The sequence below is a fragment of the Helicoverpa armigera genome, chromosome 10, assembly GCF_030705265.1.
Source record: "Helicoverpa armigera isolate CAAS_96S chromosome 10, ASM3070526v1, whole genome shotgun sequence".
Classification (NCBI taxonomy): Eukaryota; Metazoa; Arthropoda; class Insecta; order Lepidoptera; family Noctuidae; genus Helicoverpa; species Helicoverpa armigera.
In genome coordinates this window covers 1240724-1257086 of record NC_087129.1, presented here as the reverse complement: position 1 = coordinate 1257086, position 16363 = coordinate 1240724, and positions in this window count along the sequence as shown.

The window sequence follows — 16363 nt, the reverse complement described above, 5'->3', positions numbered from 1 at the left end:
TCCGGGTGCGTTCAGTATGTAGATGCGGGTGAAACCGCAGGCTGAAGCTGGTGCTAGTTATTAAAGTACGATAACAATATTATTTTTTCCGATTCTTACAAAAATAGGATAACTGAAATAGATTTTCAAAGAACCACTTTAACTCTCAAGATCACTTTAGTTTTTCTCAGAAGTAGTAGCCTAAATTGAAAAGAGGCCAAACAACCTGAAAATAGATAAAAAGGAACTCGTAAAACTAACAATTGAATTTGTACTGATGAATCAAATTTTTTTAATCGTGGTTATCTCAAGAACTACTGGTTCCATTTGACAAAAATTACTTGCGTTTATGGGCTATTGACCTGGGAAGGCTACAATCTACTTCATATCCGTGTGTGCTAAGTAGTTCCCATGTTTTCTTTTGCATGCCGTAAGGTAGAATGTGTTGGAACTTTGTTTAAATCTAACATCTTATTCTGTACCCATATTCTTTGCAAAATAAACGATTTGATTTGATTTTTTGATTTGAAAAGCATGTGAGACCACGGGTTACATTCTCATCTAAGCTGACAAGAGGTCAACCCATATAAAAATAGATTAAAAAAAAATTCTTCAACTACTTTTAATTTTCCTTTACAACCATCGGCTAGAAGAAGTTCTAACAATGTCCTTTGGTTATTTCCGATGGTTCTGCAGTTGTACTATCGTACAGTTTGTTCGTTTGTTCTAGATCTTTGTTTTACAGAGTTCTATTGAGTATTTTTTATCTGGTTTCTTTATGGGTACTGGCTAAGATTTTGTTAAGTTGGGAAAAGGCTGTAATCTTTAAGATTGGTGATATGGAAGAAACATGAAAAAATAATTTGAATATGCTTATTAAAAAGCTGACATAAGTCAACTATTTTATTAAAAGTGTCATAGGAATATTTTTTTTCTTTTTAATCAGAAATTAAATAAAGTTAAAATTAATATCAAAAACCATTTCCCAACGTAGCAAAGGAAAACGTAAATTGTTAAACACCAGAAATATTGCCAAATTTATGTTTTAAGACGCTCATAACAATAAACATGAACACAGTTTAAACTACGTATATCCGCCATCTTTGTCTTACCTTGCAAAATTACTAAAACAAAATACAAACGGACAAAAGCCCTTAATTTATTAGTAGCATTAATTTATCCTAGTTGTAGGAGGAAATTATTTTATTACAACATTTCTACGAGGTACTAACATCACTTGTGTTTTGGAGAATAAAGGTTTTCAGGAGGTAAACGGGGCGTTAACTCGCGTTTTTGCTACCCTGAAGTGAGGAACACGAATATATTTCTGAGTGTTTTGAGTAAAATTATGAAAGTAATTTACCATAATACTTGTTTAATGACGACAAAAAGTTCTGGCAAGAAAAGCAAATGAAACCAAAATTATAAGTTCTTATACAAAAATAGCATTCATAATATAGGCGTCACAGTGTTTCTTTCTTGTCATTCGAAACATCGAGAAGTTGGCTGCGACATGTATATTTTAAAAGTAAATTCTAACACCTCATTTCAGCAAAGCGTAAAATTGTCTTTAAAAAATATAACCGTCTGCATTTTACTTGGGTAATCTACACATGATTCTGCCCGTTGAAGTGTTAAAGTGTGCAATAACATAGTCTACAAAGCTGCACTAAGCAAGAGTCTTATTTCACTGGGTGAAATAAACCAGAAACAGAGAACTGGGATTTTATGGAAAACACAGCACAAAATGTATGGCGTTATTAGGTATAGGATATAACCATGGAAGAGGGAAAAAATATTGGTGGAATAAGTACCTACTACTGTTTCAACTAAGTTAAGAATTGGGTGAATGATTTTTAGCGTGGCTGTATATTAAAATCGTAACTGTAGAAATGTTTGAGCATACTTGAAAAATATTGTGACAGAAATATTAAACTAAGAAATAAAATGTACAGTGATTTACCGCAATATACAATAAAACTATTCTGCAGAAAATAGAGCTTAATTTCAAAAATCGCTGAAACTAGCTGGCTAAAACTAGTCCTAAAAACTTTACGTCTCAATAAAAAACGAGTAACACTAAACATGTTACAAATAGGCAGAAAATTGCTCCACTTGACGGTACATATTATAGGAAGGCAATCACCTCCTATGGCTATCCATCTTCGTGATAAGTGTGCGGCCAAAACGATCTCACGTCTCGCCTCCATTTGCGGAAAGCTTTTAAGAGCTTGATCACAACTAGCTTGCTATTCATGAGGCGAACAGTTTATGTGGGAAACAGATTACTAATGTTCCTAATTATGCTGTTACTCAGATATTTTTATGTGGATGACATTTTGTAAGGGAGATTAATGGGATTGAGATTGCATGGAGTTGGGATTACCAAGCTAGTACTCAAAGTGCATTTGACAGAACTACATTAGTTTTCCTCAAGATGTTTTGAAAGTTTTTACTGAAGCTAGAAACAACAATGGTATTTTTCCGAATCTTGAACCAATATTATGAAGGCCTACAGTTACTTGTTTGAAGCTTCAAAGAAAGGCAATATTTATTTAGCGCAGGCCAAAAATACTCGAGAAAAAATATAGTAGGTAACCAAACAAAGATCGTGAATAGATACTAGTAAAAATATCGTCCGAGTTCGTTATTGTTTGTAGACAGACCCACGATACAACCAGGAATATTTTTGAACCAAGACCTAAAAATTTGATTTTTTTCGTTCTATTTGGTTAGACTTATGAAACAAATATAATGGCTTAAAAACTTTGTATGTAAGTTCCTAGTTTGAAAGACATCATCAATCTTTTTTCCAAGTAGGTACCCGTCGCCACTGTGGTGTTACAATGTGCAGATTCTCAAAAACTATCCGACGAACAAGTTTCACGGAGTTTCAAACTCATCATCGGAGGTCCCCAAGTTTTACCAGCTTAAGTAAACCGACATAAAAGGGGATATTGAGATTATATTTTTAGAGATTTTATCTTTAGAATTTCACCTAGGAAAAAATACATTTTGAAATTCGCATCAGGATCAGGTAATCGGATTTCACGGCACTTTGGAAGCGCTATTTAATCAGCGACAAATAATCTAATCCAGAGATTTCATCTATGTGCAAAACAAATTTTACATGGCAAAATCGAAAATGATTTCGTTTTTAATCTTCTCTCGTTCATATCACAAGAACTGAAGGTTTAGACGTTAGACAAAAGGAGGTAGGAAGTGTTTAGTAATGTCTGGCTCACGAAAATGTAGATACGCATCAGTCATTAACACTTCAGCCTGTCATTTCGCTTGGTCCTTTGACGCGCCGACAGATTCTGCACTGGGTGTAGCAATTTTGATGAAAGAACATGGTTATTTTGGTAATATCCCCCGGGAATTGAACTATTCAGACGTTAGGCGATTTTGAGGCCTACCGTTTTGCCTTCCTGTGAATTTTGGGTAAGCATCTCCTGTATGTGACCTGGATACTTTGAAGTGGGATATTTAGACGAAAGTTTTAAGGGTTTATTTTGGTTTGCTTTTACTGTCAAAGTTGGGTGCCGAGGTTGTTTAGTGTGATGTTGGTACTTTTTATTTTATTTAATGCCTTGGTTAAGCGCTATATTTTTTTGCAAAGCTTTAAAAAAGGTACCAATGGGTAAGGATGTTGGACACACTGTGGTGATTAGACGGATTATATCTATTCTCTTTTTGATCTGTTTACGGGAGTAATAAAGGGCATTCAGAATTAAAAATCATTTTGATTTTAAACCTGAGTCTAAGCTAAACTTAAATTTTAGTTAAATACTACCTAGTTGATCCCGCGAACTTCGTTATCGTTTAAACCTTCCCTGGCCCTCTACAAACATTTTAAAACCAAAATGAGCCAAATCGGTTCAGCCATTCTCGAGTTTTAGGGAGACTAACGAACATCAATTCATTTTTATATATAAGAAGATTTTCACAAATTACACACTACCCTAATACGTCACAGTCTCCGAACCATTTCCCAACACATTATGATTCCCCGACATCACGGCGGAGGTATGCGGTTCGTAATTAGCCGTAGTTCTATGCATTATGTCTGGAATGTTCCATTTGGAGGCCATAATCACATTTGAAGCTATTTATGTTTTAACACTATCTATTAAGCAGCTTATATTAGTGTAGGGAGAAGAGTAATATGTGCGGTGTTGGATTTTGATTTAAAATTTTATTTCAAATCCATTAGCTGTATTGCATCAAAATAGACTGATGTATCTACATTATGTATTTGGGGCTTATCGTCAGGATTAACAGATTTAGGTACACAGATTTTTAGCAGGATTTAATTCATAAAATTGATGACTATGTTCATAAAAATAATAATTTGAAACATGTTTGTGAAAGCCTAAACTTGAAACTATACTTGTCTCACATCCCTAAGCAACCCCGTAAATAAAAATAAAAATAAATCTCATGACTGACTAAACTTTGTTCGGATCAATAGCTCTTTTCAGGTGCTAAACCAACATTTTCTAGATAAAGCCGGTTCGATCTAGTTCAAATAGTATCTTTACACATGAATGGAACAGAGTCCTGGTTAGTTTGGTGAATGAAGCAATTTTTGGACCCCAGCCAACGGGTAGCTTCCTTTATATTGTCATGCAATAGAATTTGAATTTTATTTAAATTAGATTGCCAGTTTTGATGGATAGTTTGACGGTGGTATAGCCCGGATACCAGGGTACTCGACAGTGTAATTATTTTAAAGGAATCGGGACACTGAAGTGGTTTTAGCTGGTATGAGTCCGACGAGCCCCTTAGTGAAGATCGTTTAGTAAAAAAATAAAATAGAATGTAAATTGTGCTTAGGAAAATCTACATCAAAGGTGTTGTAATACCAAGCCTTGTACTTGGTCCTTTGGTAGATTTAAAATAGCCTAAGAGAAAAAGTTAGATTGACGAGGTTGGGCTTTTACCTACTTTATTTGGTTGGGCTTTTACCTACTTTATTTTACTCTTTATTGTAGGTATACAAAAACTAGTTCCCGGCGGCGGGCGGTAAGTGTTTCACACACTGATAATGACAATGAAGACCCTGAATAAGCAATTGGATAATTATAAAGATAATATAGGAAGGACATGACAACTAAGTATGACAAGGTCTTAAATAATCTCTTTGAGGTTCCTACTTTGGTTCTAAAAATAATCTAAGACAAGTGAACTCCCTTGACTTGTTATACCCTCTGTCAATGCCCCTAAGTTCTTAGAAAAACTGACGGTAACGAAACAATCCTTTTGAAGGTTTGATCTTAATATCAAACGACAAGCTGGAGAATCTTCGTATGAAAGGAATATGTATGAAAATATATTATGAAGCCATTTTTCCTCGTCACATAATGGGACCACACTTGTGACTGAAGCATTATTTGCCGCTTTTATATTATTAAGTTGCTAGGTTTTTACTGTGATTTCACTCGTATTTCTAGGTAGCCTGGTTTTTGTACTTCTATCGTCTTTTCTATTAAGTACTTCCTTATGTACACTCGTATGTAATTCCTTATGGACACTCTTTATGTTCTTCCTTATGTACACTCATATGTACTTCCTTATGTACACTCATATGTACTTCCTTATATACATCCTTATGTACACCCTTATGTACACTCTTATGTACTTCCTTATCTACTTCACTATGTACACTCTTATATACTTCCTTATGTACTCTCTTATGTACTTCCTTATGTACATCCTTATGTACACCCTTATCTACACTCGTATGTACTTCCTTATGTACACCCTAATATACTTCCTTATATACACTCTTATGTACTACCTTATATACACCCTTATGTACTTCCTTATGTACACTCTTATGTACTACCTTATATACACCCTTATGTACACACTTATGAACACTCTTATGTATTGTTCTTCTTGTAGTTATTTCTAACAAACAGTTATACAAAGATAGGCATTTTATAAAGTATCTACCTATGTAGTGATAGTAATACAGGGAAAAATATTCTAAATTGTTAATAAAAGCTGTATCCCCAAAAAACGTAATAAAATATTACCTATAATAGGTACTTTCATATTTAAACATTTTGCAAAGTTGATAGTTAGGTCATACTTACCGCTGAGAACGTAATCTCTTTAGCATTTCATTCTAAACTAAAAATGTAACTTAAGTTAAATAAATGGGTGCTTATAACGGAGCCGGGAAAAGAATTTACTTGTTCTACAACTACAAAGGACTTGTCACCATTTACACCGTCATAATCTTAATCAAGAGTAAATATTTTCTCGGATGTCGAATCAACTGTTATACCTACGTATATCCTGATGGAAAGAGTAAATGACAGCTAGTAATTTGTTCAATAAAATCATAATTTAATTTAAAGATTTTTACATTTAAAATGGTTCTAAATTAATAACACATTTTTGTCTATCCCTTTGGTTTTAGTTTACCATCAAATGCCACCCAAAAAACAAGTTTAAACAGCTTTGAAAACGCGCATTAATTCAGCACAAATTAATTCACTACAATTTTCACGATGACTTAATAAATTTTCCTCACACGTTGTTACACAGAACGTCAACACATTACGCTCCGGTGTGACAGGCAGTCCCACTAACACCGGCATAGCTTGTACCCTGTCAGAACCACACTGTGCTGACAAAATAGCTTGTGCTTGGCTTTAAACCCACAAATGGAGACCCGGCTTAACCCTTCTGACGTAGATTGAATAAAACACTCTTGATAATACAGGGTGCTTTGTTCAATGTATTTTGATGACATCATTTTTGTATGCAGCTGGGTTGTTTTTGTTTATAAATAAGTGACGTTAATTTTGTTTTGGTTGTTGAGATTTTTTTTAAGTATTTCTCGCAAATTTTATGAATGTAAAACTAACTCTGTCGGTCGTTCGCTTCTGTCTGTTGGGCCTTCATGAGCAAGTGACGTTAATTTTGTTTATTTTTTCGTATATCTCACTTATGAATGTAAAACTAACTCTGTGGGTCGTTCGCTCTGTCTTTTAGGCTTTCAAGTCAAAATAACTTAACCAATTCAATGTAATGTGCAATATACCTAAGAATGAGAAAGGACACAAGCTACTTTTTATTTGACTGGAAAAGTAGTTCCCTTAGGACGCGGGTGAACTTGCAAGCGAAAATGAAGAAAGATATTCTAAATCATACCTGATTAATATATTTTAAAATGCCTGGACTGGTATACAAAAGTATAGCTTATTTAACAGTGTCAGATAGTGCACACTAATATTTCATTTTCTTTTCAGTATCGATTTAGATGCAACATTCGAGTTCTCGCTACAGAATCGAGAGCCCGTAAGTATAGATTTCAAAAGTTCGAACTGACACTAATTCAATTTGAATCCTATTCGATTCTCAACTGGTCTGAGAACTGCCAGAATTTTCGTTTTATTTCGTTCTTATTTGAGCCTCTATGGCGTAATTCAGAAAGTTTATGTCATTAGTTATAAAACTAAAATTAACTAGTTCACCACACGGTTACCGCAGGCAGTTAATATAAGTTGTTCTTGTTAAAAATGTATGTTCAGGCGTAGTTATTTATGAATGTTTACTGTCGCGAGTTTTGTGATTAAAGTTCATACGTTTTGGTACTTATATTCGGGGAACTTGAAGTTTTTGAACTCGTTTTGCGGCTGTAATTAGATATTATTGTGTGCTTAAAGGTGGTTTAATAATGAAGTAATTTAGTGACTCGATTATTTTTAGCATTATTTACTATTTTAGCTGTAATAATTCAATGTTTCTTTGTGTTTACAACACTTATGGTTAATTTACTTACGTACCTAATGTATGATAGTTGAAGTATCGTTATATACTTAACTCTTTTTTAGGGAAATTGATGTCTAATTAAGAGGAATGATACCGCTACATAATTTTTACTTTTTATTTTATACAGTGTTAAAAAAAAAAAAACAAAAAGAAATTCAGCGAAATTCTTAAATTAAGCAAAACACGTCTGCAGCTCATAACAAAGGTGAGTAAAGTAAGGTAAGGTAAAATTATCACGCAGTAACTTAATTCTACCTCATACTTGAGTATTCCTGATATTAAGGCGCTTTCATACTTACATCTATAGGGCTGGCAGTTAACGTAGCTTGTAACACGAAAGGGGCGGGCCCTAGTGGGTGTATTCACTGGCAACCCCCGGCTACTGTGTAGCTAGTGTACCACCACCTTTATTGTAGCCAGTGTATACACTGCCTTAGTACCTACGGCTAGTGGATTGTAATCATGGAGAACAAAATGACTAGCGGAGATGTTATAACAAACTCTCAAAAATGCAGGGGTTTTGGGGGCGAGGAACGTTACTAGCTTCGCCCTCATACGCTTTCTTTAGAACCTGCCCATTTAAAAAAAAAAAAACAAATCACCAATCAATCAAGAGCAATATTTGAAAGGTGTGTCAAGGTACCCGTACGCCTCGGTAGTTCAGTAGTAACTGATTGTTTTGGTCACGCCTACCGTACGTTACTTGACCTACAGAAGGCGCCTGACCTACCTACCTAGCTGCCTTGTGACATATCCGCTCATCTTTAATTCCTCCGCAACAGTAATAGATGTTTGTACATAATTTGTATAGAATTATAGAGAGGGCTTAAGGCTGTATTTATGAAAATTTTCTGTTGGTTCGCTAATTTAATAAGTATGGAGGCGCAGAAATTAATTATGGGACATGAAAATTGTTGAATGTAGTTAGAGAGTCATATGACTACGTTTTTGCTTAATCAAATTACGAGTGACTCTTTATTTATCCATCAAGTCCAATTTTAAGGTCATCCAATTAACCTAAAAATATTTCTAAACTATTGAAAAAAACCTAACAAAAATGCAAATTACAAACTTCTTTTTTAGAAAGTCGGTAAAAAAATATCGCATATTTCCACCAAAAAACTGGGCCATATCATATCAGGGCACTGTCGTATCACACAATCATAGCTGACCTTACTACAGAATTATCTGGCTTCGTCCCTCCCTTGATCTCGGCAACTAATCTATTCCCTCTATTGAGATTACCGTTACATCTGTCCTTTCCTTATGAAATCATAATATTATGCGAGATAGGAAATTATCTATTTTTATTTATTTTTTTGGATGATGAAATGATATTTTTTGGAAGGTGCAGATTTTTTATATGTACATAGTTTTTATTTGAAAGTAATTATCTCTGTATTCTAAGAAGTGTAAAGAACATCCAAGCAAAGCACTGGATAGGTACATTTATCAGAGGTCGTTGTATCTCAAAATTATTTTATGTTAAAAGGGATTAATTTTGAACAAGCCAAGTTGCTTTATATGATTTTACTCTTTAAATGGCATCAGGTGAAACAAACAGTTATTACAGGAAAACAATTAAATTAAATTCAGTAATCCAACCTAATCTCTTGCCATAATAATTGTCTGCACCCATAAATCAACGACATCATTAAAATGGGTTAACATTAACAATCAAAAACAGTTAACATTAAACCTATGTTAACCGATATTGTCGTTTCAATTATGCGCGGATTGCGGATCAGAATTAATATGTATTTGTTACAATGCCGGCGACGGTGGCACCCGCCTGAATCCGGTTAAAACTGGTATAATCCGCCCAGTACCGGCCGAAAGCGGATTTGTCCGATCATGTTTTGGCGGAATTTTAGCGTCGTGTTGCAAATTGAAGATGGATATTGGATTGGTGGAAAGATGTAATGACAAAGATTTATTAGAAGATTTATCAGTCCATATCTATAGGTACCTATATCCTGAACATTGAAATTCACTGATTGATTCAAATCATTCATGAATATTCATTGTCAACTATAGCACGAACCAAGCGGTCAATGAACTCAACTAACAAAACGGAACATTCTACACTATTTTTCTTCAACCCTACAATATTGTCACCCTACGCCACAAAATAAACATAGGTACATACCCAAAAAGAGTTCTCGTATCAAATTCTGTCGGATCCTTGTCGGAGATTGAGCAGTAAAACGACATTAAGCGACCCAAAACATCACGCTATGAGAATTCCTGTCACGTACGAATCAAGTCCCATAAGGAATGAGTTGGCCAAGTTTCAATGTCGGTCGAGGGTTTTTTCAGTTGATAGTCAGAAGCCACCGCGACCTCTTTCGCTATTTAATTTCAAACGATCGCTTGGTTTTGCGTGATTGTAATACGGGATAGTTTGATAGGTAGATGAATAGTTTTTTTTTGTACTTAACAACTGTGTTTTTTTTCAGAAGGCAACTATTCTTACTTTTTAACACCTGGATATAAAGTAGCTTACAGCTTTCTTCAATTAATGGACTATTATTAACACTGAATGGAATTTTTAAATGAGTCCATTAATTCTATATAAGAAAACACCGTGACATAAATTGAGTGTACCTACGGTATATTATAACAATTTAATGTAACAACCAGTTAAAACCAGAATTCACCAGTTGTAGGTAATTCGTTGAATTTTCAGGCAACCGCTTTAGAACACCTTTCATTACTGAAAGCGGGGTTACGGGTTGTTCTTGGTTGGCGTGTTGGCAGATTATCAACGCTGGTTACAGTGGTTGCGGTCACCTGACGTCATTCAGCCAGTGTGACGTCAGCAAACCGGTTCACACCGGATTATACGGTAGGTGATAAGTGAAGCTCGCTTGGTGGAAATATAATGTATGTAGTAGTATAGTTGTTGTGGCTGAAAAGGTTTATTTTTGTTTTTTCTTATAATTAGTTGTAATTTTGGTGATCTTATTAAGTACCTATCTGTAAGTATTTTAACATGTAAGCTTTTGTGTTTTTATCTTTGTGACTGTTCACAGAAAAAATATATCAATGGATTCCCCCGATTAACCTCTTAAAAGCTAAATTAAAAAGGGGGAAAACATACAGGTAGTTATACTCTTCACACAGAAACTACTGAATGAATTGGATATCTACACACTTTACATTACAGAATAACATATACTATAGGTCCCTGTTTATTTACTTAAGTGTGGGAAGTAGTTCCCTCAAGACACTATTACCAGGTCCTAAGACGCCCCACTGACTGGTGCCTATATTAATTAGCTGTAACATAAAACACTTGTCCACTTTCACAAGTTCGGGTTAACTTGGGTGCGAATAATCCTTACGTTGGCACATTGTCAACGCGTCCACTCTGCGGTCAGCGCGCCTGTTTGCGGTCACCGGTGTCCACTGTTCTGCTGTCCAGATACCCTTAGCAGTTGCCTATTTCAAATGCTGTATTATAATGGTAGGGACCCCCTTAAGGTAGGTACATATATACTGAAAGACTTGCGTTAATCTAAAAATTAAATAGAAGAAAATATTTAAATCTACTGTACCTATTTTGATAATCCTTTTATCAATAGAAAGCCACATTATTTATGAATGACATAAGACGATGTTTTATCCTGGTCCTAGAATTAGTTCCTTCGAGTATCAGCTAGTAATACAATTTAGAGCTGTGTACGTAATAAAAATTGTGTTGTCAGGAATCTTGATTAAATATGTACAAGAAACCTGGAAATACCTGGAGTATTTCTGGTACGCGGTCAACCATAAAAGTATCCACAGCCTTTTAATAGTCCAAAAAAGGTTCATAAAAAGGCTGGTTTTCACTACCATTCAAAATATCAAAGACTAGTCGTACAAGCTAACTCCTTAAGTTGCACCATCCAGGCGTGAACGACCGTCACGTCTCAATATCTACGTGACTCGGAAATACCTCCGATATTTATCTTCTTATACGTATCTACCACAGTACAAATATACTCTCTTGTAGACAGTTGTGAAGCTACGTACTAAGGTTAGTAACAATATCACTCACACACGCATGAGCTCGATGCACGACACTCAGTACCGACAGCACCGCTATCACCGATATAAGCTCGTCGATGCGTGTGTGAGTGACAATTTTACGAACATTTTAGGTACCTTCACAACTGTACATATTTATTCTGTATATCAAGTATGTAGTATCAAATATCAGAAATATACACTAGCAAAGATATTGATGGGAAAATTCAATTTGCAACAAAGTGTATTGAAAGTGTGGGGTTCAGTTTTTGGGAAAATTGGTGGTGCTACTTCAGGAAATATAGGGCAATTGGCTTTTTTTTTTTGTGTAAAGAGAACTTGTGTTGTTATTGCTCTTACTAATAATATAAATGACAAAGTTGCTCTGTCTATATGGCCCGCTTTTAAGCCCATACTAACGAATCAATGTAAATTTTAAATTAGGTTAACATATATTTTAGAGCCTAAGAATGGTCCACGCTACATGTAATTTGGTTTCAGAATATACGTGGAACCGCCCGAGAACATGAAGTAATATTTAATTATTTACCTAGTTCCTGAAAATATCTCAATCTTTACCAGTCACGTACAAGAGAATATTAACATTAATACTAAATAATCAGCTTATTACATAGAATCAAAGGCATTGAATGGCAGTTACATACCCATATACGTATTACGTAAGCCTAACTCATATATCAACAATACATTGTTAAAATTAAACATAATAAAAAGGATTAACTAATTTAAAATTCCCGCTATAACACGGGGCCGTTTCCATATCCGTACACCTTTGAATTACACCATTCATTTTCCTCTGTTAAATATGTATGAGAATGAGTCAAAACTTTTGTATGAGAACCGAAGTGGAAACTTAAAGTATCACATGGAAGCGAAGCAAACTCCTACAGTTTAAGAGCGTCGCTATTAAGATTTTGTGACATAGTACAGTCAAATACAATATTCAGGAAAAGCTATTGTGAGTGGAAATGTCTTTGTTCGCTGGGCTATTGTTGGCATTCGGTACTTGCTAATGGAGCCTGCATTGTCTCCGACTGTACTGAATCAGTGCTAGGCTTGATTTGGTTCTTGTAATTGTATTGCACTCGATTGTCGCGATAAGAACGATTACGTTTCGCTTTATCGATATTGTTTTGTTTTCGGTGTTCTAAGTGATTGGTTTTTCTGTTTTGATTTTTACATGGACGAAAATGACTGAGCTCTTTTATTGTGTGTTGTTTTATCTATAGTTTTTTCTTGATAAAACTATGTACTTAACTACTTGTTACTGATGTAACAGATACAGCTGTTAAGATGTCTGAAAACATCACGGATACTTGAGATTTAATAGAAGTATCGATTACTCGATATTCAATGTAGATTTTTAAAATTCTAACACTACTGTTGACTTAAAAATCTTTGAATCATGCAAAAGACATTGCAATTATCATAACAAATACGCGCGATCTTAAACATTACGCATAAAATTTGCAATTATTTCACGCTAACGAGAAACTATTATAGTCAGGAGTTTATCTAAAAATATTCAGTCGTTTTCACGATCTTTGAGGTTTAACCACCAGAGTTACTTAACCGTTGGGTCGATAAGCAGGCTGCATTTTATAGCCCTTTTGAGAACGCCCAAGATAATTTGTGTTGGTATTTTTTTCTGCATTTTATATGTTAATGGCTGTCTCTCAGATGGCGGATTATCATAAAAGTGCCGCTCAAGTTTATATACGTACCTACGTATTGTGGCGTTTGAGTTTTTTTTTTCTTGTTTTTCAATGTGACGCCATTTTGTACGTTTTTGTTTTTGCTGTGTGGAAATTAATGTGGGTATTATGGTGATTCAGTGTTTTGGGGTGTTTATTTCGATATTATTCACAGAATATTTCTGACTCATTTTACGCTTCAATGGTTTCAAAATTCCGTCTTGTTTTGCAATGTATTGAAGAATTTAATATTTAACAATGAATTTGTGCTCGTGTTGGTTCAATAAGGTCATTCACCTAGGTCGGTTTGAACTGCAGGTCTGTGCGATGCGGGCTTGGCATCTAAACTGCTTGATCAAGTTCTGGTACCTACTTATTCTGTAAGGGCTCCATAAGTTACGAGTGATGTTTTACCTTTATTATAGAATTTATTTAATGCTTTTTATAGCATACCTATGCTTAATTGCGAGACTTTATGTTGCCCCCAATTAAAAGTACCTATATATAAACTAAGTTAAGGGTATTTTATGTAACAAATGAGCACTATCTATAAACTTTAATAGTATACCTACTTAAATAGGTACATAAGTATGGTAAAATTACCTACGGCCTGAGAATGTTGTTACCAATTATATAATTATCTTTAAGTCCCAATCAAGAAATACTGAACAAAATATTATTAAAGTTAATTTGCAACCGAGTATCTAATTCTATATTTATCAAAGAGTGTTCAGTGCCAATATCATTGGAAATACGTTAGCTTTTCGTATTTATTTTAGGTCCTAAGTAAATAGCAGTTAGGTTTTGATCATCTTTATTAGTATAAAGTACGTATAATAATATCCGATCTATTTATAACAGTGAATGAATAAAATGTTGGATACTAAAATAGATTCATGTGAATGAAATATATTAATACTAGCTTCCGCCCGCGTAGAGTTCGGTTATATCGCGTTTCCAAGAGAATTCTTCAAAATTCAGGGATAAAATCTATCCTATGTTCTTTCTCAAGGTCAACTCTATCTCTGTACCAAATTTTAATAAAATCAGTTCAGTGGTTTAAACGTGAAAGCATAACAGACAGACAGGCAGAGTGACTATCGCATTTATAATATTAGTAGGGATGGATATTATCGTCAGCCCTTTTTATCGTCCCACTGTTGGGCATAGGCCTATTGTAATACGAAAATGTTTGACGGGTTGCTCAAGGTTGCTCAATGTGGGTTGGTGATATCAGACTCTATAGTCCAAGTTTCCTGGAGATGTTTTCCTTCACCTTTAATAATTTGAATAGTATTATCTAAAGTAGCCTTTAGTTTTATGTATGCGTATGAAGTCTGGGTTTAATTTCGAGGTAAGACAGTATTACCTACTACATATTTCTGTGCTGCTACTAAGAAATTACTCTGTAGGAGCGCAGAGTCCATACTTGTGTCTTTTGGTAAGTTGAATGTTCATTTAATTGAAATTCAAGGTAATTAGCTAAATAGTACTGCAAAAATCTTTGTGAAGTTATGTTTATCTCGTTTATGAATAGCACCATATTTTAGCTCTCCCATTAAATAAAAGAAGCAATTTTTAGTTTGAAACATGAAAAAACTGTAAGTATTTGTATCATGAAAAGAGCGTATTAAGAGTTTAAGCAGACTCTCACATATTTAAAAACAAAATAATTAAAATGTCCCAGTTACTTTAAGGTTCTATCCAGAGCAAAGGTCCACAAGTTACAAAAGTTCTTCTTACAGAAATTCCGAATGTTTAGACAGACATAGAAGTTTATTCAGCCTTTATATTTACACTGAAGAAATAAACAGAAGTCATTTCGAAGTCACCGATTGTTTTAAGGGCTTTCTAAGAATAATGAAACTTTTGAATGGAACAAGAATTTTATCATCACGACAAAGGATTTTTGGAACAAAGGCAGTGGAGTGGGTGAATTTTTGGGGCCAAAGGTGAGAAAGTAAATTGTTTGGAATACTAAAACGTTTACAGTCCTTTTACTTGTCTCTGTTTTATTTAAAAGTTTTTGCTTGATAAAATCAATTAATTTTTATTTGCATTGTATTGCAAGTTCTTTCTATATGTATACCTACTAATAGATAAATAGCTATTAGTTTTTCTTGTAACATAGGTCAACCAAAGATCTTTCCCGTTTAAAATATTGTAAGTCACAATGCTGTGATATCGGCTCTTGACACACAAGGAAACAATAAACACGGAAGACTAGAAGTTGATTTCGAACCAACCAATATGCTTCAAACACAAGCCTACAATAAGGACCAACTATCAAAAGATCAAACTCCCAATAGAGGAAACCAAGTTGAAGTAAACAAGAAATACTTCAGTAAGGGTCTAACTTCGAAGATGATGCATATAATATTACATTTAAAGTTCGTTCCCCAGGGATAGTTCCTACCCATGGAGACCAAAATCACTAGCGGAGGTGTCATAACGCAAAATCTCCTAAAAAAGTAGCGCGTTCGAGGGACGAGGAACATTACTAGCTCTTCCCTTTGGAACCCGCTCATTTTTTTCAAAACCAATTTACCAATCAATCAAGGCCACTCTTTGACAGATCATCATCTCCCGAGCCTTTTCCCAACTATGTTGGGATCGGCTTCCGGTCTGTCTGGATGCAGTCGAGTACCAGTATTTTACATGGAGCGATGTAAAATAAACATATACCAATCTTTGACAGATGTCTCGAGGAATCCAAACGCTTCATTAGTTTAATCGCAACTGATTGGTTTGATCACGTTACTTGACGTACAAGAAGCCTACTGACCTACTTTCCTTCTGGCATCTCTGTTCATATTCTTCCTCCATGTTTCTCCCTTACATGACGTGAGATCTTGGTAATCCAC